The 26,743-nt window shown below is 40.6% G+C and overlaps 1 long non-coding RNA gene across 22 annotated transcripts in view; it reads right to left on the bottom strand.

Annotated features, from left to right (window-relative positions):
- The window catches only part of LOC115847411 (uncharacterized), a 63,637-nt gene extending 37,655 nt beyond the window's left edge, over positions 1 to 25,982 (bottom strand). For 15 of the 22 annotated variants that reach the window (XR_009560660.1, XR_009560667.1, XR_009560674.1 and 12 more), the window contains exons 1-4: positions 25,769 to 25,982; positions 15,508 to 15,648; positions 14,919 to 15,074; positions 14,380 to 14,482 (exon numbers count right to left, since the gene is read on the bottom strand). This is a non-coding gene — a long non-coding RNA (uncharacterized lncRNA). The other 7 variants (XR_009560668.1, XR_009560665.1, XR_009560671.1 and 4 more) reach the window with 7 other exon arrangements.
- Between the last annotated feature and the right edge of the window lie 761 nt (positions 25,983 to 26,743).

Here is a 26,743-nt window from a genome sequence, read left to right as displayed (position 1 = left end):
ATTGCTTATTATAAGTACCTCTTTATAACCAGGAAAAACAGCACTTCCATTTTGAAATAAGCTAGGAAAAATAAAGTTATTAGAATTAATAGAAAATTGTGGCTACATATGGCATAAAATACCTAAGGAGTAACTTAAGAAATACTGGGGAGATCTACATGATGAAAATTATGATTATTAGGACATAAAAAGACTTGACTAAATGTCTCTAGAAGAGGAGAAGAAATGTTTCAAGCACGTTAATTCTGACCAAATGAATTTATAAATCAAATGCTACCACGATAAATATCCCTAAATGAATTTTTTTAGATGAAGTAGAATTTTACAAAGTAATTTTTTTTTAATTTTGTATAAATTTATTTTTTTTTTTGGCTGCATTGGGTCTTCGTTGCTGCGTGCGGGCTTTCTCTAGTTGCGCCGAGCAGGGGCTGCTCTTCGTTGCGGTGCGCGGGCTTCTCATTGCGGTGGCTTCTCTTGCTGTGGCACACGGGCTCTAGGCGCACAGCTTCAGTAGTTGTAACACACGGACTCAGTAGTTGGGGCTCGCGAGCTCTAGAGCGCAGGCTCAGTAGTTGTGGCGCACGAGCTTAGCTGCTCCGCAGTATGTGGGATCTTCCTGGACTAGGCCTTGAACCTGTGTCCCCTGCATTGGCAGGCGGATTCTTAACCACTGCGCCACCAGGGAAGTCCCCAAAGTAATTCTTATATTCAAGTTAATGATGAATTGGAGAACAGTAGCTAAGAAGATACTGAGAAAGAATAAACAAGAAAGTTTACTATGAACAAGGAAGGAACAGACCAGGGGTCAGCAAACTACAGCCAATGGGTCAAATCTGGCTGCAGACGGATCTTGCATTCACTGTCTCTGGTTGATTCCCTGAGTGAATAGTTGCAACAGAGACTCTGTGGCCTACAAGCCTCATATATTTGCTATCTGGAATTTTACAGAAAATGTTTGCCAACCCTTGCAATAGACACTTTAATTTTGCTGTCATGCCATAGGCTCTTCTCTAAGGGAGCTCATTAAGACCAAGAGAAGGCAAATTTACGAGGTAATACAATCCATGAATATCACAAGTAAGCAGAAACTGGCAGGTAGAGAAATAAAGGTTGAGGAAGCCAGTTAATAGCAAAAGAGGACTTCCCTGGCAGTCCAGTGGTTAAGACTCTGCACTTCCACTGCAGGGGGCATGGGTTCGATCCCTCGTCAGGGAACTAAGATCCCACATACAGTGCAACCAAAAAAATTTTTAAAAATTAAAAGCAAAAGAAGCATGAAGGAACTTTAAAAACTGATGCCTGTGGCGATTAAATCACAATATCTCACCCTGGTTTATTTTTAAAGTTCCTCAGTTGATTCTAATGTACAGCTCTGATAGAGAGCCATTGAGCTAGAAGGAACAGCAAACGCACAGTGGCTGAGTGATGTCAGTGGTGTAGCACAAGAGTAATGAACCAAAAATACCTGCTGTTAAGGTGCCCAGAGCTGCTCGAATCCAGTTCCCATACTCAATATTGTTTCTATATTTAGATTCCCATTATAGCCCCATTTTCCACATTGTTCAACATATTTATATAAAATAAACTCCTATTAATGAGGCAGGCTGAGTGATTCTTCATTTCTTGAGACCAAAAGAGCCAATTTTGTATAGAAATTTGTATCAGAAATACAGTTGCATGAAAACAGACCCCCAGGAGAAATATAAAACATTTGGAATTGTTAGGGTATGACTGTAGGGTAGAAAATCATACACAATCCCCTCCAGATACCAGGATGCAAAGTTTTTTTTACAAGTCCAGGTTATGTTGTGGCAAAGCCACTAATTACACAATTGCCTTTGTGACTGATACATACAGCCACTTAAGGTGAAGCACTGAGGCTACTGGTAGTGGTTGTATTATAGCAACAACAAAAAAATAAGCAGAGCAGGGTTTGGCAGTTATTTCTCTTCTGACAATGATGTGCAAATTCCAACATAACCATGAGGTGCTGACCCTGGAAAGCATGATTTTATCTCTCTTATAGCTAGACAGGGTGCTCAGTTACCATTCCAACAGGCACGGAATAACATGGATCAGACCATAGGTTCCCAAGCTTGCGAACCACTGGACTAAATGTGTCCAGTGTTCAGGTTCCTACAAATGTAGGCCCGCATCCTTCTAAAGATCACCACCCTATCTATTGTCACAGCTGTAGCACAGCCCTTAATGACCAGCTTTTGTTTCACATTATCTAGTACTACATCCTCTCCAATGAGCACGATTGTCGGGACCAATCCATATATTGCCAGCATGTCTAAGCACGAAAAAGCACTGCACAAGTAAAGATAAACTAAGCCAATTAGATTTTCACTCTTTGGAATTTGAGTAGAAACAATGAAAACTAGGTAATTACAAGTAAAAGCTGAAGCTGAAAGCCTCATTGAAGTAGTGGCAAAGCCAGTCATGAGGAAGAAAAAAAAGTAGAGAGGAAGAGAATAGCTGAACAAATAACTGATTTAATTCAAGTCAACAGCACAATGGAAAAGGTCTACAAACTCCATGTGCTTAAGCTCTTAGAGCCACCACAGATTTAATTCCATACCACACTGTTCTTAAGATTCCTATGAAATCCTATCTTCCTTACTGTGTGTATCTTACTATGTGTATCTATTTGATAAATGTCTATTTCTTGAGCTAATCCTGTGTCTTATTTCTTGAAACCAGAAATCTTATGTAATTTAGAAAATAATGTAGAGTTGGGCTACATAAACAGAACTTCGGCAGGAAGTAAAATATTTAGACCTGGTTATGACTTGGTGGTGGGGCAGAGAACAGACACACACCCCACCACAACCCAGGCTAGAAGGTTAAGGGCCTACAGGAACTGCGGCCAAGTTATTGTCACAGGATCACACATCCAATGAAGGTAACTTGTGGTAGAATCGCAAGAGAGAAAACTGAAGTGGCCAAGAAGATCAGACAGGTGGATGCTTCTAAAATTGGCAGGGAAATATCTAAAGTGGCCTCGTGACATCAGACTATAGCATCTGGACGTGACTTAGTTACTCTCCAACATTTCTGCTTAAGTAAGAGCTGGAAAAGTATAAACAGAAGCATCTTTAGAAATGAGAAAATGAGATGCGGGGCACAGGTGATTAGTGGTCAAGATGTAGAAATGCAATACAAACACACCTGAATCAAGTGGTGGCTACACTCACAGTCTCATCTAAGGTAAACTGTTCCACTCATAGTTCTGGAGATGAGGCAGTCTGAGAGAGCAATGAATTTTAGAATATGACCTGTCCTGTCACCCAAAGCTGAATGTACCAGGTGTGGGACACACTACCTAAGTGCTGTGTCATTGCACGACTCAGAAACTGACTACCCAAGCAGGGGGTGAGCTAAGCCATTTAAATTCTTGCATTGAGGAATAAAGTTTGTGAAATACAAAAAGAGTGAGGCCCATAGCAGAGGGAGCTGAATATTAAATGACAGCGCTGGGAAACATGAGATACAGCCAAGGACACTGGAGCAATAAGCAAGGTTTAGTGATGAATAACTGAAAATTTATGAGGAAGCAGAATATAAACAAAACTAGGAAGTAAACTAAATCTTGAGTAGATAATGAGGAAGGCAAAAAAGCAGAGAAAAGGAGGAATGAAGACATGTGATATATGGCATAAGGTCAGTTAATAATACTATAGTGAATACTGAAAATTTGCTAAGAGAATAGATTGCAGGTACTCTCATCACAAAAAAATAGGTAACTAGGTGAGAAGAAAGTTAATTAGTTTGACGGTTGACTATAGTAATCATTTCACTATGTATATCAAATCATCAAGTTGTATACCTTAAATATATAGAATTTTTATTTTAAAAAAAAGATTTTAAAGGTAGCATACTAGATGAATGATACAAACCCCTGTTGCTTGCATCTATCTTGGAACCGTTTCCAATCCTCAAACCATTTTCCTCAGAGAGGAAACTGAATTTCATTTTCTTTATTTTTTAATTTGTCTTATTCAAATACTGGATTTTCTTTATTTTGACTCTTATGAAACCTTTGTCTACCTTAGAGGCTGGCCATGCATAGCCATGGGTGGTCCAAATTGCCTGGCTGACCCAAGAGAGGTCCGTTTCTTGAAAATAAAAGAACCTACAATACCAGAAATTGCTAACAGAATTCCAGGCATAACTGAAGCTCACCAAGAATGTGAGTTTGCTCGATTTGGTTAGGGTGTCACAGTAGGGGATAAGGAAGTGAGAATCCCCCCACATATTAGAATAGAATGATAATAGCCACTAGGAGGCCATGACAGAGCTGTTAATTAGGCATTTAAAGCCATCAAAGATGATGCTGTGAGGGATCCGGCAACTGTTGCAATAGAGTAACTTTCCAAGTTTTTCTTTAATGGCCAGGTAGTAAATATTTTAGGTTTTGCAGGCCATATGGTCTGTGTCACAACTACTTTGCCACTGTAGCATAAAAGCAGCCATAGACAATACATAAATGAATGTGTGGCTGTGTTCCAATAAAACTGAAATCTGATTTTTGTATAATTTTCACAGGTTATAACATTATTCTCCTTTTGATTTTTTTGAACCATTAAAAAATGTAAACACCATTCTCCACTCATAGGCTGTGTGTGTATATATATATATATATATATATATATATATATATATATATAAAAAGCGGTGGGCCACGTTTGCCCCGTGGGCCATAGCTTGATATATAGAAATGGAAGGTTTTATCAAAGATGGTCATCAAGTATTTTTTAACTTGATTATATTTGAGATACTCAAGGATATTCTGATGACTGTGTAAACTTTGTTTAATGGGTTACTCCTGTTCTTTTTTTTAAACCGTCTTAACCATTTTTAAGTGCACAGTTCAGTAGCATTAATCATATTCATATTGCTGAGCAACAAATCTCCAGAAATTTTTCATCTTGCAAAATTCAAACTCTATACCCAGTAAACAACAACTCCTCATTCTCCCCCTCCCCTCAAGCCCCTGGCAATCACCAGATTTTTAAGAAACACTGTGTGAGCCAAAGGAGACCTGTATACAGGAGGGATTTAGCCCACAGGATGCCAGCTTACTCACACTATTTCACTAGGTGCCTTATAAAGTTGCTTAATCCACAGTAAGAAACAATTACATTAGAACAAAGATATACATACATACAAACATATAGCTGGAACAAAAATTTCACAAAGTACTTACCCTTTGCCAGATGGAGGCTAGTATTTTCTCATTTTTAAATAGTCTATCTTCATCTGTTCTTTCCTAATCTATTCGAATCTATACCATTCCATTCAAAACTGCGACCTAGCTTTAAACACTACCCAAGGAAAACTGCCAACCGCAGGCCAAGCTGAACGGGTAGTACTACACACTCATGTTTCATACCACATGGGAAAAAGGTAACACTACAAACAAGTCAAAAATATAAAGAAGCAGAAGCTATGGGGTTATAAGAGCATTTATAAACACACTGCGTTTGGGACTTCCCTGGTGGTCCAGTGGGTAAGACTCTGTGCTCCCAATGCAGGGGGCCCGGGTTCAATCCCTGGTTGGGGAACTAGATCCCACATGCATGCCGCAACTAAGAAGCCCACATGCTGCAACGAAGATCCCACGTGCCGCAACTAACACCCAGGGCAGCCAAAATAAATAAATAAATAAATATTTAAAAAAATAAAATAAACACACTGTGTTGGCCTGCAGCAGTTAAACAAATTTAAGCTAACAGCTCAAACTCAGGCTCCTTGCAGAGAGCTGGAAATCCTGTCAATGTTGGGCAGCATTTTTACTGGGCAACAATCAACAGGAGCCAAGGAGTAATAGCCTTCTCCTTTGGATGAAAGGTTCATGTTCCACTGGACCACAAACCTAAACACTCCCTCTTAGAAGCATCAACTGCTCTTTACCATTGCATTTGAAATCTTTATTTTATTTTAAGAGAATTCTCTTTTCCAATGTCTGTATCAAAAGTAGAGCAACACCGGGCTTCCCTGGTGGCGCAGTGGTTGAGAGTCCGCCTGCCGATGCAGGGGACGTGGGTTCGGGCCCCGGTCCGGGAAGATCCCACATGCCGCGGAAAGGCTGGGCCCGTGAGCCATGGCCGCTGAGCCTGCGCGTCCGGAGCCTGTGCTCCGCAACGGGAGAGGCCACAACAGTGAGAGGCCCGCGTACCGCAAAAGTAGAGCAACAAAAGAAAAGCCAAAAAAACAAAACAAAACAAAAACAAAGCAGTGTTTCAAGAAATAAATAAGAAAATAAATATCAGAACCATCTTACACATTTACCCCATCTGGACCCTGCATGCATCTGCAATTGCAACCCCTGAAATAAAGGATGGAGAAGCCAGTTGTTAATGGATGCATTGGAAGCTAGAAGAAACGAAGCAAAGTAAAAGAAACAGAGACTAAGTATAATAATCATATTAACTGCAGAACACAAAAGTAAAGACCCACAAACATATTTCCAAATAAAGTCGCATTCTCAGGTACCAGGGGTTAGGATTTTATCTTTTGGGAGACACCCAGGGTGGCTTCTACGATGTCGTCGTAGTGAATGACTAAGTGGAGTCTGGTGAGAGCGGAGAGCTGTTGATGATTTTTCAAGTGAGAGGGAAACACGAGAAAAAAAAGACTGAACCCTGTTTGTTCTAGGATTTAAGAGATATTCAGAGTAAGGAATAGTATTCTTAGGCATAAGGAAACATCCATCAATTACAGTATGAGAGCTATTATATGTGTTCATAGAATTCCATATCTACCCAGAAATATTGTAGATTGTAGATTTTTTAATCAACTTGCACAAAATCTTAAAAAAAAAAACGACCCACAAACTGCTGCTGTTGGTATATAAATATCTAACTAAACTGGGATAAGTCAGGCCTAGTACATTTGTATTCTCAGGAATTAGAATTGGGCTATCAAAAGTAGTAATCGGGGCTTCCCTGGTGGCGCAGTGGTTGAGAATCTGCCTGCTAACGCAGGGGACACGGGTTCGAGCCCTGGTCTGGGAGGATCCCACATGCCGCGGAGCAACTAGGCCCGTGAGCCACAACTACTGAGCCTGCGCGTCTGGAGCCTGTGCTCTGCAGCAAGAGAGGCCGCGACAGTGAGAGGCCCGTGCACCGCGATGAAGAGTGGCCCCTGCTGGCCACAACTAGAGAAAGCCCTCACACAGAAATGAAGACGCAACACAGCAAAAATAAATAACTAAATAAACTCCTACCCCCAACATCTTCTTTAAAAAAAAAAAAAAGTAGTAATCATAGTTAGCAAAGGGAACTGAAGCTGAAAGGATAGACAGCAAGCCAACACAATGCAGAGAGGTGAGGCCATGAGGGCCACAAACAAGCAAAACTTATGATAAAGGTGAAGCCCTCAGAACACTGTCAATCAACTATACTCCAATTTAAAAAATAAATAAAGTATACAATTCAGTGGGGGGAAAAAAGGTGAAGCCCTAAGTAAGCAGAACCTATGAATAAGCTAAAAATATGAGGCAGAGAAAAAAACTAAAACAAAGTGAATAGGTAAGCCAATAGGCAATGGGAGAAACAAGACACAAAACTTAAGAAGACAGAGTAACTCAGTTACATAAATGGCACAATCGTAACATGAAGATCCGCAAACTCCTGCTGCTGAGTTTCCCAAAGCTTCTTTGGACCCAGATCCCATCCCTAATGGGCATAACTATATTAAGGTCCCCCTATAATTGGCATTTCATGTGATCCCAGTCACCATTATTTCCCCACAAGTCACCAGCCAATAACCTGTCATTAGCTCACTGGTGAATTTGTTTCTAGCAATCAGAAGTACCTAACCAATAGTAAGAAGCAGAATAGCCCCTCAAGAGGAATGCAATTTAGGGAATTGGCTATGATCTTCCAGAAAATCCCTTGTTTTAAAGATGCTGTGCAAACCAGCTTGTGACATAGAATTTACATTTTATACCCACTTTAGAAGGTGAGACTTTGAGAGACTTGCTAGATGCTGCAAATAAGCAGTGTTAGGCAGCTAAACCAGAGAGAATAAAGTAGACATGTCATAGTGTCACCCATGCCCAAAATTCTTCTAAAGGAAACTGTACTGCAAACAAGTCTAGCTAAGAAAGCATTCTTGTGACCAAGAATCCCTCCTCTGAATCCATGGCTATTCAGATCAAGGGGAAGTAAGGATCAGATCCAAGGACAGATATCCACAAGCCGGTCAACAGCCTATGACTTGCTGTGACATGAAAGCTGTCCGCAAACAAGGATGAGGTAAGAAAATTAGATTCAACTTACAACTGAGGAAAAAGAGGGACAAAACCTCTGCAGCTGAAATGAATGGATATGCAATGAAAGAACATACCACAGCCTATGTAAGAATCATGAAGTATTTAAGTAATATCAACTGTAAGCACAGAAATCAGAAGCTAAAAATAAGCAAAAACTCCATTAGCAATAGAATAAAGAACAGAGGATAAGGAAATCAAACAGCAGCAGGACTCAAGGATATAGAGAAAGTAGGGTCGTGTAGTCATTTGTGAAACTGTCGCTTTCAAAGATGGTTAGGTATGGCATCTTTCGGATGTCCCATGACTGGGATGCCTTCTAGTTTTAGAGCAATTAAATGACTCTGGATATACCTATGATAGATGAGTTGTGTTAGTCTAAAGTACTTCGGGATTATAAAAAGGGAAAGAAAAACATTTCCACATAGCAATCAATAGGGGGAAATGTCCTAGACCTGCCAAATAACAACTGCTACCTCTACAGTCTCAGGAAACTTAACCCACAGGCAATCAGTCTCAATTTAATGACAGCTGGGCAGCATGGAGAACAAGAGTGGAAACAGATAGTTTGCAGAGAGAAAGATGAGGTAGAATGGAGGCCACGCCTACAGAGGCTGCACAAGCTCAAGTTATGAATGAGAAAAAAACATAAAAACATAAGTATTCAGTAGCTAGGAGGTAGAGGAAGACAGAGTATGAGGAAACCAGTTGGAAGTAGAAGCAAGATGACATGCAGAAAACCAGAGAAATAAAGTGAATCACATTAATAATGCCACGGTGGAGTCAAGTTCTGTAAACTTCTTAAACTGATCCAAATGAGCCCATTTCTTGCAATAAAATTTGGATTGCAAGGAATAGACCCTGAAAAGGAATGTAATAAATATGGAATTGGTTATATTGAAGCAGCAAGGTAGACAGCCAAGCAAATCACTTTTACATCCCAGAACATAATACTAATGACATACAAAGCACCCAGTCTGGCTACCACCTGTGCTCTCAGAAACTTAGAATTGTGAAATATGTACAGAAACAGGTAATCAGTAGCAGAGATTGGAGGTGAAAAAGTGCTCTAAGAGGTTATGAGGGGAGATGAGAGGCATGAACATGAGGAAGTCCACCATGACTAAGTAGAAACTATGAGAGCAAAAGTTATAAAGCAAAATATCACAGAGCAGATGTTGGCAAACCACAGCCCACAGGCCAAATCCAGCACCATCTTTTTTTTTTAAATAAATATGGTTTTGTTGGAACACAGACACATTTGTCTGTTTATGTACTGCCTCTGGCTGCTTTCATGCCACAGTGGCAAAAACCATATGGTCCACAAAGCCTAAAATATTTACTATCAGGCCCTTTACAGAAAAAGTTGCCAAACCATCAGAGGACAGAATAGGCCAGTGGAAGCAAAACTGAGAAGCCACACAAAAGAAACAGGGGCAGACAGAATATTTAAGTCATGTTATAAAAGCAGAAAACTGGAGAAAAAATTCTAAAACTCCTTCTGCTGAGATCCCCACTAGTACCCTATCACCCCCTGAACCCTGAATGTGCTGGACATTCAGAAAAATTAGTTATATACCACACACAAAGAGAGGATCCCCAACAGAAAAAGATTTATATTTAAAAGTAAATAAATAAAGCATGAACTATATGAAACTATAAAGTGAAGATGAACTATATTTATCTTCACTGTGAAATGCAAGGGAAGAATAAACCATAAAGAAAAAAGATATTTGAGCTACATAAAAATGAACTTCTGGGCTTCCCTGGTGGCGCAGTGGTTGAGAGTCCGCCTGCCGAGGCAGGGGACATGGGTTCGTGCCCCGGTCTGGGAAGATCCCACATGCCGCGGACCAGCTGGGCCCGTGAGCCATGGCCGCTGAGCCTGCACATCCAGAGCCTGTGCTCCGCAACGGGAGAGGCCACAGCAGTGAGAGGCCCACGTACCGCAAAAAAAAAAAAAAAAAAAAAATGAACTTCTATGTCAAATTGAGGGAAACATCTATGACATATATGGTAGATCAAAAATCAGTGTGAAAAAGAAACTTAAAAATAAGACCCAAGAAAGATTTTTAACTGTTCCATCTCATTAGGATTCAAATAAATTAAAACATCAAGGGAGACCACTTTTCACCTTTGCAACTGGCAGATTTTTTAAAACCACAATATAGTATATTACTGAGGATATGAAAAAACAGGCATTCTCATACACTAGATGGAATTGTACATTTAATCCAACCTTAGGAAACAAACATGGAGATGTGCAAAAACTTATTTACAGGGATGTTCACATTAAGCATTATTTACACAAACTTAGAAGGGCAGCAATTGAACGAGGGCCCAAATATCAGATACAAATTATTTTTTATATTATAATGCCAATTAAAACAGATGTTTAATTTTTTATTATTAAAAATTTTTTTTTATTAAACATGTTTCAGATGGCATGGGACAGTTTGAGATCTGCTGAATTTAAAAGCTCAGGCAACAAGGTTTCATTAATGACCCTAACGTCAACAACTGACAAAGACTGTCACTCCAACCAAAAACTCACTTTTGAACACAGAAACAAGGTAGTAAAAAAATAAAATAGAAAATAAAATTTAAAAATAGCGAATTTAGCAGACCTAATTCAATACTCTTGAAAACTAGGAAATTTTCTTCTGGAAATACAAGGTAGGTTCATTATAAGGAAAGCTATTAAATATAACAAATACAACAAAAAGGGTAAATAAAAAGATTTACTTCCATGTTCAACACTTACTAGACTGAGATCCCTGTTACTTTGTTCAGATCACATTTTGAGACATCAATGGAAGGATTAATTCCTCCTAATCCTGAAAGCCATTTAGGGTTTGATATAGCAAATTACCAAAACCACAGCCCCCTACGATGACTGCTAGGAGAGTGATTACATCCAAAGTAACCTCTGTATCAGATTCACTTTTGGACCTACATAGGGTAGAAGACATGCTGGTGAAGAAGGTAAACACTAGAGCTGATAAGGTAAGAATAAGAACAAATAACAGACATAAAGACAAAGTCACTTCTAAGCCATCCAAAGAAAAGACCTGTGGCAAGGAAGAAGATCCTCTAAGGGATGATAATAACGTGGCCCATGAGGATTCTATCACTCTACCAAGAACTCAGGCCAATATCTAGGTGACTATTAAGTCATGCACATAATACACAGATCATGAGACACTTTCCAGTGCTAATTCAAGTAGAGCTGTGTTACTGTCATTGTATTACAAGTATTTTGAATAAAGATCACCCTGAATATTTTCTTTAACGTATCACCTCAAGTCTTATTTTAAAGTCTTCGTGTATATACAGTATAGAACAAGGATAGCATGCTATGGCCCATGGGCTGAATCCGGGCTGTCACCTGTTTTTGTAAATGAAGTTTTATTGGATCACAGTCCTGCCCACTTGTTTCCGTACTGTCTATGGCTGCTTTCATGCTACAGGGAGGGGAAAGATGTATGAAAAATTAGGATAAACTCATAACTAGGAAACATAAGTAGTACTTCATTGATACTTGAGAATGGCTAAAATTTAAGTCATCCCTGAAAAGAAAAAAGAAAAAAGAAGGGAACCATATAGGATAAACGAATAGCTACAGTGAGGCATATAAAACATAGTTCTTTCTGTATACATAGCAAATTTGTGAATGTGCTTTCTTGGTGAGCTTAATTTGAGTGGGAAGAAATTCAGAGGCAAACTGACTACTATAAGATTCCATACTTTCTAGGATCAGCTGTAAATCTAAGCCCCACAGAAAAGAAAATGGGTTGGGAGGGGAACATCTGTAGTCATAGTACATTTAACCTATGCCAGTGGTTTGCAAACTTTCTGTGAAGGGCCAGATGGTAATGCTTCAGTCTCTGTGGATCATATGGTCTCCGTTGCAACTACTCAACTCTACTGTAGTGTGTAAAGCAGCCATGGACAATAGTGAATGAGCATGACTGTATTCCAACAAAACTTTATTTACAAAAACGGGCAGCTGGCATGTGGGCCATAGCTTACCAAGCCCTATAGTTTATGTTAACTATCTGGACACTGTCACCTTACCAGCAATAAAATTTATGAAAGTATTAATTGTTAGGTATTCTTGTTGTTTTCCACTTGATATGAACAGAAAATAATTTTATCAGCAATGTCTGCTAAGGGAAGGCAATGTTTATGTGGAATTCGCGCTTGGACATGCTGATCTACACAGCAGGCTGCTCCAACCCCTGATACACCTACACCTGAGTTAACATTCTGCAAGCGATGGGATTTTCAGTTGTAACTCTGACTTTTGTGATTCCTTTTTGTTTGTGTAAACGGAAGTATAACCTCATAGAAACTATACAACATAAACATCATGCTGGAGGGTGGGGGTAATAATAAAAGGTGAGAAGACAATGAGAAATAGTGAATGGTGGTGTGGGAAAGAAATAAATGCTAATCCATCCAAAGTGGTCATCTCTAAAAGTCAGAGGGGCCTACACAACCCTCGCACCATCTCTCTTGTGCATCTGTATCTCCCTTCAAGAATGAACCACTCACATGTGCCCCTATATCCCAGAAGACGACAGTGATGAAGAGCCCACAAGGAGTCAGGAAGTCCCAACAACTAAGAACGTGCTCAAAACATTCTAGTGCTTCAAGTAAGGTAGCTGAGATATTTGGAGTGTGACTCACACAGCTCCACCACTGGCTCCCTGTGTTACATGAGTGACAACACTTCTCTGATCCTCAGTTTTATTATCTGTAAAGGAGGAACAAATCCTACTTCCCAGAGGTAATGTTAATTTAAAATGAGATAGCAAATAGGTGTAAAGCACTCACCTAGAACATAAAAGCCACTTATAACTAATAAGCACTATTATTAATATTATATGACTTTAGGAAGGAAATTTTCAAATGTTGTATGTGGGTGCTAGATGACTAGCCTAAAGAGAAAAGAAAAAGAAAAAACAACAGACCTGCTGTCACAAAAGGAAAGGAGGATGGATAACAAGGCTAGGGAAGTCCTAGGGCAAGAAATGGCATTCAGACAGCAAAAGCCAAATTTATACATCCCACTTTGGCCCAGACAGAGAAAGTGACAGAAGACTTTTTTAACTGCATGCTAACATTCATATCCTTATACATGAACAATGTCATTTTAAAATAAGTTCTGGTGAAGGATACAGAATGCAGGGACTCTCTTTGTATCAACGACTATTCCAGACTTCTCTGTAGGGAAAAGACCATGTTTCTATCATTCAGGTTCCCAGTGCAGGCTAATCTACCTAATTCTGCCAGCAGGAATTATCCAAACACACCAGAAACTATACCAAGAACATTATGTTATGAAGGCACCATCTCAAGACCATCCATCCTTATGAGAAAAGGTGACTTTTATTGCTTCCATAAAAAATGGCAGATACCAAGGAATGATATGGCCCTCAGGTATTAACTCTGGATGGAGGAGCTACTAGCTTAAGATAGGGGTGGCTTCTGCAGAGATCTCCCAAGAATGGCCATTTTATAGATGCTGTCCAGTTTAATTATGAACCATTTCATTATTCCTTAAAGCCTATTAGGGGGCTGATCCCTGAGGAGCCAAAAATGAATGCTGGTCCAATTGGTTTAAATGGAGTGCACAAGAAGACGCTGCTCCTCTGAAATTACTAATCCAAAGTGCCATATACTTGGTGGCTGCTGAAACAACAAGCTTCTGCTAATGAGCTGGCTTTTGACAAGATGTATGTAGCTCCATAGTCTGATAAAGAAAAACCCTCAACAAGTCTGGTTTGAAAGATTAGACTCTCCCCTAAGGGAAGTGTAATCAGTGTCATGTTGACATTATTTATGACATGCAGCTTATGCCACCGAGTTTACTTGGGAACCATTTCAGTTCTCGTGACCCTCTGCAGGGGTGTTCTCAGACTGGGTAAGCATATAATCCACCCCAATTGTTTTGAGAAGGATATATCACAGAATAAACTGTAGGCTTTAAAAGTACTGGCCCCTGGAAATGACATTTCTAAGAGCCTCCCTGACAGGAGCCAAGGCAATGTCAGTCTTTCCTCCCCCCCTACTTACCTTAATCACTGTGTTACCTTAATCACTGAGAAGACCCCCTCTTCTGCTGCACATGCACTCACATGGAAAATCTGGTAGACTCTCTAAAACACTTTTCAAAGATATCCTTCAAAATTCAGCCTAGTGAGGGGTTACAAAAAGGAAAAAGATTGCTTTCATTATCTATGACCCTCCCATACTCAGCTTGCCAGCCTCCACTGCACTGATAGACAGTGGAATGTATGAAAAGGGAAAATGAGAAGGGGGGAGAAAAACACACAGTATTGCTTAGTCCAACCCAACCATTTTTTAATGCCATTTTCACACCAAAATGGAGAAACTTCTGATATAACATTTATGATACATATTTACTTATTTATTGGTTATTTATTCTTTTGTCTAGTCTCATAGGAATGAAAGTCCATGATGGCAGGACTTTGTTAATATCTAGAACATTCTCTGGCACTTAGTAAGCACCTAATAACTGTCTGTTGAAGGAAGGGGGGAAGTGCCACGTCACAACCATCTCTTCTCTGCCACCAACTGGGGAACCCCACCGAAACCACCACCAACTTACCAAGACTTCCTAACGGCTTCACAAGGACATCCAGGGCAATGATGCTTCATTCTGGCTTGCTGGTGAACCCACTGGGCAGGAAGCCTCAGGATAAGTGACAGGTAGGTCTTAGTGTTGCTCTTGACTCAATGACAAGGTTTCAGGCTGCCCAGGAATCTGCATTTTTAACAAGCATCCCAGGTGATTTTATGCATAATAAAAAAAATCACACCATGGACATTTCCTTCATCAGAGGAGCACAATCTCAGAGGCTATTATAAAAATCTTTCACAGTATGGAATAAAAATGTTTCTGTCTCACATGGCCTCCTTGGACTTAGATGGAATCTAGAGGAAGCACTGGGTGGAAGACACAGTATTGGGCTTGGATTCAAATCCATTTTCTATACCAACTAGCTATGATCTTGGGCAAGATATCATCTGCAGAAATGGGAGAATGGGAAAAGAAGAGGTTAGGCTCAGTACTCTCTAGTGTACTCTGAATATTTTAAGACCTTTTTTCATATCATAATGGGAAAGGCCTAGTAAGACTACCTTTCCTGGCCCTTCCCACTAACTGGGCAAGCCCACCAGAGCCACTGACCACTTACTAAGACTTCACAATGGTTTGATAACCATGTGCAGGATGCTGATTTGAGTCTCTTCCAATTCTCTAGTAACCTCACTGGGCCAGGCAGGGCTCAATATACCTCTTCACCAGTGGCATGGTTTCTGATCGAGTTTGGTGTCACCTGTAGGATAGGGAGAAGGAAGAAGAAACAAATGTAAGAACAGTTAAGGTATGAGATCTAGCTTTAATTTTACTTTACCATAGTCAAGTCATCCAGTCCACACCATGGACCTCAGATTACACTCTTGCTAAGCACTGTTATTAGCATCACAATTATCTTTATCTGGCAAAGACTGTTGCAATGCAAACAATTATTATTTAATAAGGATTCTTGCCTCCATTTTAAATGAGATAACTTGGGTACAGAGGCACCAAGTAACTATACCAAAGTGTTAGAACTCAGATCTGAACTAATGCTGATCTTCCTAGCTACCTACCCTCTTTAGACCTCAATCAGTATCCTATCTTTGAATGGAGGTAAACTTGGTATCTTAGGGGCCCGTCTATGCCTGGCAATTATGACCCTTTATTCCATACTCCTGACTAAAAGGCCCCCCTAAAAGTGAACTAAATCTCCATCTACTCATCATATGGCATTTAGTTCACACTGATGAGGAAAGGTAACAAAACCCTGGGCTCTGGACCAAGGCCTGTCATTTACAATCTCAACTCCCACCAGGACTCACTTTTCCCATACCTGAAAAGTAATAGAACATATCTTGTCCCTTATCAGCTGTGTGGGTTACCAAAAGGATCACAAGGAGCTAGGTAGGCCCGTGGCTAGTCCCCTACCTCCAAAACTCAACCATGAGGAATGGGGCTCTGAGACCTAAGACCCACACAGGACAAGCCAAAGACCCCCAAAGGGTCCTTTCTTCCCTAAGGAAGCAGCCTTCTGCCTCTAAGTTTCCCAGTCCCTAGCTGTTTAGCATGAAAAGCAACCCAGAAATCTAGCAATTCAGTGACGGCCCAAAGCCCAGGCTATTAATTATTATCATTAGATGCTGGCAGCACCAACTAGTGCAACTAGGTTTCCTGTTATTGCAGTGAGATGCAGGCAACCCTCAAACCCCAGGAAAACCCAAGGAGCAGTTTATCAGGGCTCATTTTTAACTGTTTCACCCACAGTGAAATATAATAGAGTCTTATAATCTACTAGTGATCATGAGACCCAGGAGAAAGCTCTCCCACCATAGGTGGGGAAGATTCATAATGCCAAGTGGTATGTGTTGGGGGCGGTGGGGGGAGGTGAGGAGGCAGCCTTGATGGGTTTGAGCCTTCTCTTTATTGGATAAAGTAAAGCAGCCGTTACTAGAGCAAGATCTGCACACCCATAAGCAGCTGCTGCCACCAGCAATTATTTAGCTTATGAAAGCCCAGAGGGACATGGTTAGGAAAGGAATGTGTACAGGGTCTAATTGGGAAATAAACAGTAAGTGTAAAGCCTGATGCGTGAAATGCCTGCACTAAGGAGCCAAGAACAGTTAGTAGTTAAGCTAGTGCCTTTCTCTAAAGACAGAGATCTTATTTCCACCATGCCCTACTCCCACCCGGCCCAGCTCTTTTCCAAACTAAACTGCTCCAGTTTCCAGCCCCCTCAACCAACCCATTTATTCCACTTCTGTTCAGGTCAGCATATTTCAAAATGGAAACCGTTTCAATGTTTGTCTTAACTTTCAAAGTCATAAACACACGCTGTGAAAAAAAAATTCCAGAAATACATTAAGAATACACAGAAAGTAAAAATCACAAAATCCCAGAAAATTTAACACTTGGGGTATATGCTTCCAATTACTTTTATGTACGTGTACAAACATGAATTTTTATTTAACAAAAATTAGATGAAACCATAGCCTTTCAATTAATATACTGGGTACATCTTTCCAAGCCATATACTCATCTACAAGACTTTTCATTTTTAATGCCTAAGTTGTATTATTACATGAATACACCAAAATTTATTTATTCAAATTCCTATTTAGGGATAAGTAAGTTTTTCTATTTTTTTTTACTGCTATGACCATTGTGAACATTCCCATACCTAAATCTTTTAAAATACCCTTAGAACATTTAAAAAAATATTTAGAATTTATTTAGAATATTTTAGGGGTATATCCCTAGAAATGAAATTGCTGGGTCAAAGGGCAAGCAATATTTATTCTGCCCACTAATATATATTGCCAAATTGCTCCTACAAAGGATTACACTAAAATTGGACATATCCCACCAACACTAGTATAACATTTTTTAATCTTTGCCCATGTGATAGGTGTTAAATGTAATATTGCATTTTTTATGAATATAGACATTTTTTACTAGGAGATGAGTAAGATATGGCCTCTGCCCTTGAACTTAAATGAAGGGAGATAGACACAAACAGGTAACATGTACCATTATCATATTCATGATAAAGATAAATAAGATTTCAGTTCATGGTGCTTCCTTTGACTCTGTGGCTATTGCTAACAGAAAAGGTCCAAAAGAATATTAGACAGTAGTCCAAATTAAAAATCCATTTACTAAAATTCCAAGGAGTTGTGTTAATGCTGACTATCACATCAGTGGCACTTCGATATCACTTTGTTGTTTCTCCTTCATCAATTCTTAAAGGAAAGAAAAAGCAGAAGCAGCTCAGAAAACCAGCTGCCCCCCACCCCCTAAAGCCAGTGAAGTGAATGAGGTGCAGGGCAGTATATTATTGGAAGGATTTACTGACACTGGATCTGGACTTCCATTTTTCCTTCGCCTATTATTTCCAGTAAACAACAGTGAGCTGCAGCCATTTTCTTTCAGAAACAAAATGTCTTCTCTCCCTAGGACTCTTATTCCCAGGAAGATCTGCTTGTACGTAGTTAGGCTGCAGTTTCCATACCATCTTGGAAAATACAGATAAGAATCAAGAGATTATTTTTCTGTACCATAATGGGTCAGATACAGATGAAATCAAAATGAATGACAACACAAGTACTTTAAAAACCCACCCAACAAAGATGGACGAATATGCAATAAAGCAGATACAGCAAAATGTTAATTGTACCATCTAGGGGGTGAGTATATGGGTTTTCACTGTACAATTCTTTCAATTTTTCTGTATGAAAATTTTCATAATGAAGTCCTGGGAAAAATCCAGCAAGCAGCTTGAAAATAACACTGTAAGGCCTTTCCCTCCATTTTACTCCTAGAATGAGACTATCTGATATTCTCTCCATTTTGCTTTTTTAGATCTACATTTCTTGCATCAGACTTGGAGCTCTCCAACTTTTTAATGAAGTGAAATGAATGACAATATACTCACAGACAGGTTACCAAGACAACGTGCGGTGGGTTAGAGAGGGTTGAGGGAAGGGCCCTAAGCTCTTGGAAGGGCAGGCTCACTACCTGTACAAGTCTGAATAAGTGAATGTTTCAGAAATCCCATTTCTCAGTTTAAAAATTAGCATTCAGACCCTCTAAACATTTGCCTCAGCCTACTTTTCTGCTTTATCTCATATTAATTCCTTATTTCCCATATCTTCATTGCAAAGAGCTGTGTAGGAAGGAGGGGGGCAAGGCATAAGGTACCAAAGCATGAAATGTCCATATGCTTCAAGTTAGGATATAACAAAAGGAATTTTAATTTCTAGGGTTGAAGCTCGAAACTTGATGCTGAAGGACACCATATAACTGACTGACTGCAGGACCCTGGGGGAGGCCTTATAATCAGTCTCCTAGTTTGAAGTGTGTCCTGGCTGGCCCATCTGTAAAACAGGAAAAAGACTCGTCATAAGTAATAATGAATGAAGTAAATAAATGAGTTTCTGAGATGCTAAAAGTTATCTCCAGTGAATGGAGAGGGGAATGAAACCATGACTGTTGAGTGATACTCCAAAAAGGGTAGGCAATCTTTTTCTAGGGCCAGACTTTGTGGGTCACCATGTCTCTGATGTGGCTACTCAACTCTGCTGTTGTAGGTCAAAGAGGCCACAGACAACACATCAACAAATGAGCATGGCTGTTTTCCAACAGAACTTTATTTGCAAAACCAGGCAGCCCATGGGCTGTATTTGCCCACCCCTGATCTAGAATGTGGAGCCCACATGGGAATACCATTTGGAGGATGACCTGAGGAGGAGTGAAAAGGGGATGAGTCTACAAATAGAAACCATTTAGCAAACACTAGACAGTGAGGATGAAGCTCCTGATCTGGCAGCTTTCACCCAGGTTCCACCAAGGAAGAGACTGTCAGCAGTAGCAATAGTAGCAACATCTGTAAATACCAAGGACTGAAATGCAAACACAAAAATAGCATTATCTCATGAGAAACTCTTGAGAAGATATATACATAACTAGAAAGAAACAGCTAGTTTCTGACCACACGCATTTTGAAGAAAACAGTTGACAGTCCAGAGCCTGTGGAGATCACGTTAGCAGGCACACAATAAATGTTTGTTGATGAGTCATTCATTTATTCATCCAATAAACATTTACTGAGGCCTACTAATGTGCCAGGCTGGGCTCTGGAGATGAAGACACTGTCCCTGCCCTCAAGGAGCTCACAGTCTAACTGATAACATAGGAAGGGAGACAGGCATATACACAGACAATTACAATACAACCTGATAAGTGCTGTAACACTTATCAGGTTGTATTATAATGGCCGATGTAAAATTTCTTTCCAGGGGGTGCTGCTCCAGGCTGCTGCTGGCTGTAACATCAAGAGAGGGGAGGAACAAATTGTAGAAACCAAAGGTTAAATGCTTTCAGGCTATTTCTAATATCCAGGCTCTCCCTAACTCCTGATCATAAATGGATTTGGGCACTAGACACTGGCATGACGTAAAATGGGACTCCCACCTTAAGATAGGCACAGACCTCCAGTAAAGGACATTCCCAATCACTTCCTCTACAACACAAGCTCTGTTGTTGTTGCTTTGTTTCATTTTGTTTTGTTTCATTTTGCTTATTATACATCTGTCAACCTCCCCACCACACGCATAAGCCTAGTTTAACATCTGCAACTAGCAAAATGCTGAAACATGGGAGCTTACAACTAACTGAATTAACCCAGCATAACTGGATAACAAAAAGCAAGTAACAGCTCACTTGACACCTCTAAATCCAATAATCCCCCTTTCACTGACAAAATAAAATTAGAATGTTACTAAATATAAAAGAGATAGTATATAGCTCATGGAGTGGGAATAATAATTTAGAAAGGCTTAACTAATAAATATAATTAAACAGATTCTTTGAACCACAAATAACAGACTCAGTTTCAGGAAACCAAAATAAGATACCTTATCCCTCCAAAAAACCTTTGAGAATATATAATCTAAATCACCTCCATATTATAAATAAGAAAAATGAAACAGAGAGGTAACACACTCTTCCCACCACCTTCTCAAAATTCAGTGAGAGGTAGTTAAGAGACTCCTTGAGGAGAGATTACTAGTGTTAACTGGTCATTTGGTTCAGATCATTTTATACAAAGATAGGATGGAATTTTTGTGTGTCACATACTGCTTCTTAATAAGGCCTAAGTTTTTTTTTTTGTTTGTTTGTTTTTTGCTGTACGCAGGCCTCTCACTGTTGTGGCCTCTCCCGTTGTGGAGCACAGGCTCCAGATGCGCAGGCTCAGTGGCCACGGCTCACGGGCCCAGCCGCTCCGCGGCATGTGGGATCTTCCTGGACCGGGGCACGAACCCGTGCCCCCTGCATCGGCAGGCGGACTCTCAACCACTGCGCCACCAGGGAAGCCCCAGGCCTAAGTTTTTAATGGGTCTTCTGTCTCTGCAACCGCAAATTGAGCTGATGATATCAATAAATTGTTTCTGCTTACACTGAGATCCCTGTCTTGGGACCCAATGTCTCTGAGGCCACTATTTTGTATGCTTAACATACTATTTTCCCCTAAAGTCATTACACTGCTCTTATCTACCCTGTTCCATTCTGCCAATTGTCAGCCCACAAGCACAATGTCTTCTCAGGTGTTGTGGTTTGTTCCTATTACCATTTTACATCTCCAAAGAGTTCCGTGTTATCTACAAATGTGAACATTCCACTATGTCCATATCCTCCCCCAGATCAGTCATAAATATTCAAAAGAACACCAGTCCCCGAATGGATGGGGGGAGGGGGACTACTGTTTTGTGTCTTGTCTACTTGGTTGCCATGTCTTATTAAGGACAAAATGTTGCCATGTCTTCTCCCCACACCCATAACGAGGGAGCATCACTGCTGTACAGCAAACAGTGCTTTCCTTTTAGATGAAAAGAAATGGTTATCTATTTAAAGAACAAATAAATGTTATTTCAAAATGGCTACCAAGAATTTGACATGTATTCCATGCAGCAGTTTTCTTTGGAATCACAAACATTTCTTCATACTCAATGGCAACAAACATATACCAGGAGTGTATGTGCAACAAATGAGGTTTGTCATTTGCAACAAATGACAAGGGGTAATAGATTCTCACACAGAACACATAATATAGAGCTCTTACAAATAGATAACATTCAGACCCAAGTCGAATAGTTCATAAAAGGAAATAGGAGCTATCAATTAACATTTAAGAGTCCAGCCTCAGCAATAATCAGAGAAATGTACCATAAATCAAAGATACCATTCTTTTACATATAAAGTAAGTAAAAAAAATTTTATGTACCTAAATGACTGCGTACAAAAATTGACAACGTTTGGAATGCTATTTGGCAGGTCTTTACAATGTTCAAACTATTTGATGAATAATGCTAATTCTGAACTCTGTTCTATAAAGAAATAACTCAAAATAGATAAACAATAAAAACTAAATGAAAAGACATTAATTACATAATTTAAAATACTGAAAATCTTAAGCTACTTCCATACAACAAAATATCATGAAACCATTCAATGACAATCACAGAAATGTTTAACATGGAAAAATGCACATTATAAACACAAAACACCATATAAAATAGTACAAATATGTGATCACTGTAGAAAAATTCAGAAAGAATGAAAAAAGTGAACACATTTATTAACACTGGTTATCTCTGGGTGGTGAAATTATGGATCTTTTTCCCTCATACTTGATGGTTATCTTCAGATGAAGCTACAATGGGTATTTACCAAATTTCTACATTGAGGGAACTATTCAAACTTAATGGAAGAAAAATCACGAAACAGAAGATAGAGTGATTTGACCACAATTTCAAATTTCTACTAACCAAAAATTTAGAAACAAAAATTAAAAGGCAAACAATAACCTGTAGTACATATTTCTAACATTACAGAAATCTGAGTAAGAGCCTTTATTTACAAAACACATTCAAATAGATAACAATAGTAAACGCTAAACTAAAAACTCCAACAGATAAATCAGTATAAGACATGAACTAACATCACATGGAAGAAAATAAAACTGCTAAGAAACATATAGAGGAAAACAGAATCCAAACTTACAACCAAAGAAATGCAAAATTAAATACTGTTTTTTTAATCCATTAAAATAATGTTTTTAATAAATACTACTCAATGCTTGGGTGGGTAAAAATTGGTACAACCTTTTCAGGAAGAAACTTGGCAATACATATTAAGTGTTAAAAATGTTCATACCCTTTGACACAGTAATTCCGCTTCAATGAATCTATCCCAACCAAATAATAAAAGAAATCCATGTATTCTCATTATAAGAAAGAAAAGCAGTACCCTCTCCTTTACTATCGAACCTTGGTATTAACACCAAAATATTAATAATGGGTAAGGAAAAAATCTCTACTGCGGTAAATGACTGGTTGTCTCAAAGCGTCAGACCAGATCTCAAATCAGGCAAAACAAGAAGGGTGTGTCCAGCCTGCCGCAGTCGGCCATTTTAAACCCTCTGCAGAACAAAAAGCACAGAAGACAAGGGTAGGTAAGGATGGCCACCCCACTAGGCTCCAAACCAATTCTTTACTTTTTGTCTTCAACATATGTAACCCTGTACAATGCACTGAATAAAAATCAGGAAACAGGTCTCCTTTCTTATACATCATAGATAAGTTACAAATAAAATTTGAAACCATAAAAGAAGGGTCCTTTAAATTTGCCCCATGATTTTGGTGGATAAATATAATGTTTAAGAGCACAGGATTCCGAAGCCACAGTACCTGGATAAAAATCCAGTCTCAGTCATTCAAACGGATATAAAGCCTTGGATTTACTTTACCTGTGTCCCCCAAATTTCTCACTTGTAAAAGATGAATAACGGTACTGCTATTTCATAAGACTGTCCAGAGTACTAAATTAGTTAAGGCATGTGTAAAAGCATGTAGACCCAGTACTTGGCACACAGTTTAAGCTCCAAAGACGTTTAAGCATAATTATTATTATAGATAGGGAAACAGGCCCAAAGAAGGAAAATGACCGTATGAGATCACAGCTAGGATTACTGAAAAGACCTATCTCAATTTTGAATCCTGTGCCCTTTCTTCTATATATCTAACTGCTAAATTACTAGTTTTAGCAATTAACAGTAGATCCTTACTGACAGCCCTCTAAGAGCCATGACAGTGCTGCTGCCTAAAAAAAAAATAGTCCCCCTAGACGAAACCGTGCTCAAAGTTCTACAGAAAAAAATAATTTAGAAGAAAGGGTGTGAACCGAGGTCACCTTCATACCACCATTATCATTTGCCTAAATCCTAGGTTTAAAGCAAAGTGGAACAAGCACTTGGAAACAGCCAAATCCTCACCCCTACAACCTCAAGGGGAGAAAACCAAGGGCTTCTGACCATCAGTAGGTTCTCACAATATTGCAACCGCTGGGTTCTGCTACTCTGATGGAATGAGAGAACGTGTCCAGAGCCAAGGACACCGGCCCACGATCTGCAAGTCCGACAGAGAGCCCTCCAGAGGCGTACTGCCCGAATGTGGCCTTGTCTCCAAGTGCTCCCGTTTTACGCATTTCCTACACACAGCCTGCTGCCGTAACCTTTTGTAAAGTCATCATCGCCTCCGCATTTTTAAACCCACATTATCTATAGGCCAGAGAGGGGCTAAGATTCTGGGTTATTATCTGGTGGATCTGGCCACAGCCTAAGACAACTCCAACTCAGGCTAAACCCCCTCACCCAACTAGAAAGGTCGATCTGCTCCTCTGCAGGCCCTCCTAGCCCAAGATGGCCAAGCAAAAAGACAACTTACCTCCCCCCTCGCCATTTTGCAATCTTAATTACACGTACGCTACGCACCTCCCCTCCCCTCCCCGTCATTCCGTTTGAAATACGCATGCGCGCCTCTCCCCTCCTCCCGTTAAAGCCGTCACAAAGTCGTCTCGAATGCGCATGTGCACCTTCACTCTTCCCTTCCGCGCCTATCAACTACCGGCAACTTTGCTTTCCTTAATACGCATTCGACCCATCCCCCTGACCCAAGCCTTGCGCGTGCGTACCTCCCGCTCTCCCCAATGGTCGCCCCCCCACCCCACCCCCACAGACATCAGACCTCAAATACAGTGGACCCTCCGCGGATACGGAGGACTGACTATACTATGCCGTTCTACATAGGCGACTCGAGCATCCGCGGATTTTGGTATCCGCGGGGGTCCTGCAACCAATCCTCCGCGGTTACCAAAGGATGACTGCATACCTGCACGCTACCGCGCCGCGCATCCCCACACTCTCAAATACACGTGCGCACCGCGTCTGTCCTCCCACCTCAGTTTTTTATATAAAAGTGCCTGATGATATATGGATGTGTTTCTTGCTATAGTTGTGCCCCAGTGCTCAATCAAGGAGAGCCATTACCAGCCTTCCCTAATGGGGGTAGGTGTGATAAACTAGGAAGTGGAATACGGAAAAGACGTCATTGCTTGCAGAGCAGATGCCAGATCCAGATAGAATCCGTCCCGACCCTCAGGGAGGGGCTTAGAGTACCCTCGGATTCCGTAATAAGAGCCACCACACTGAACAAAGGCAAAGAAAGCTATCATAATCTCCTAGTCCTACAACCTCGACCTTTAAATACACCTTCTACTGCATATGAGGAACTCCAAAAAATTTTAAAGCAAGGAACGTTATGGAAAATGCCGACACCCAGGTGCCTCAACCCTGATTAATGGAAAGAAGTCTGTATTACTTACACAATGGGAAGTAAATGCTCAACATCCTTTTGTAGGTCTGAGGCGCGTACTGTCCCCCATTTTTTCCTCTCGTGAACCGGGAGAACACACAAATTAAGGATCCCCCTGGGCCGAGTTCCCTCCGCCGCCCTCCATGTTCTTCCCCTATGTCGTTCCTTTACCTCCTGGCTGCATCGAAGGTCATAGCATGAATTCTTAGCGCCGGCCGTCCCAAGACAGGGTGAAGGGAGAGGCGGCACAGAGTTCGCGGCGCCAGGGTGGCAAGAGCAGACCAAGGTGGCAGTGGACAGCAGGCAGAGGACCAGCCGTACCTCCAGCCGCAGCGCAGATGCCCAGACAGCGCCGATGCCCAGACAGCGCCGATGCCCAGACAGCGCTGCCTCTCCAGGATCGCCGCAGTGTGCTTCAGGCGCATGCGCTGAGCCCGCCCTCTTCTCCCCACCCCTCCACCCAGCCCCAGCTTTCCCTGAGGCTGACCCTCCGGTGTTCCCCCTCGCCCAGGTCCCTGGCCCATCCTGCTTCTTCAACCTTTCTTCCTCTTGGTTACACCCGTTTTCACCACCATCCTTCCCTCAGCCCATCTTCCTTCGTCAGTCCCTCTTCTGTTCTTAGCCCACCATTTCATTGCCAGTTGGCTGCCTTTATTCGCTCTGTTATCCTTAGTGGCCTTACCCGTGTATTCTTGGCCTTGCCTGGTCTGCAGCCCTATTGGGCCTCTTACTCCTCCCCTTGTGTGTCTGATGTTGCAAGTTGTAAAAGATACGGCAAAAAATGCTGTTTAAAAGATATTGTATCCGCACAATCTTCTCCAAAGAAGCTCTCAAGCTGAGCCCAACCAGCTAATGTTGGGCAAACAACGCCTGGTTAGTGATGAACCCACAGAGGAAACCCAGAGGCAGGGGACCAAAAGACCCTATGCACAGAGCAAAAAGGGAAAGGGTGTTCCATCAGTTTGGGGGGAAGAAGGAGTATGCAACACCTTTTTCTTTCTCTTCACAACCCTGGTATTGTCTGAACATTAAAAATACTGTTCAGTGTACTTTGGTGCTAGATGCAAGGCTTGTTCCTGTCTCCTGTGAGAAATTCACAAATTAATCTTAAGAGAAGTGGCATCATTTATTCAACAGGCTCTGAAA

The sequence above is a fragment of the Globicephala melas genome, chromosome X (genome assembly GCF_963455315.2).
Source record: "Globicephala melas chromosome X, mGloMel1.2, whole genome shotgun sequence".
Classification (NCBI taxonomy): Eukaryota; Metazoa; Chordata; class Mammalia; order Artiodactyla; family Delphinidae; genus Globicephala; species Globicephala melas.
The sequence above is the reverse complement of the archived record's forward strand: the minus strand, read 5'-3'. Positions and strand labels throughout refer to the sequence as shown.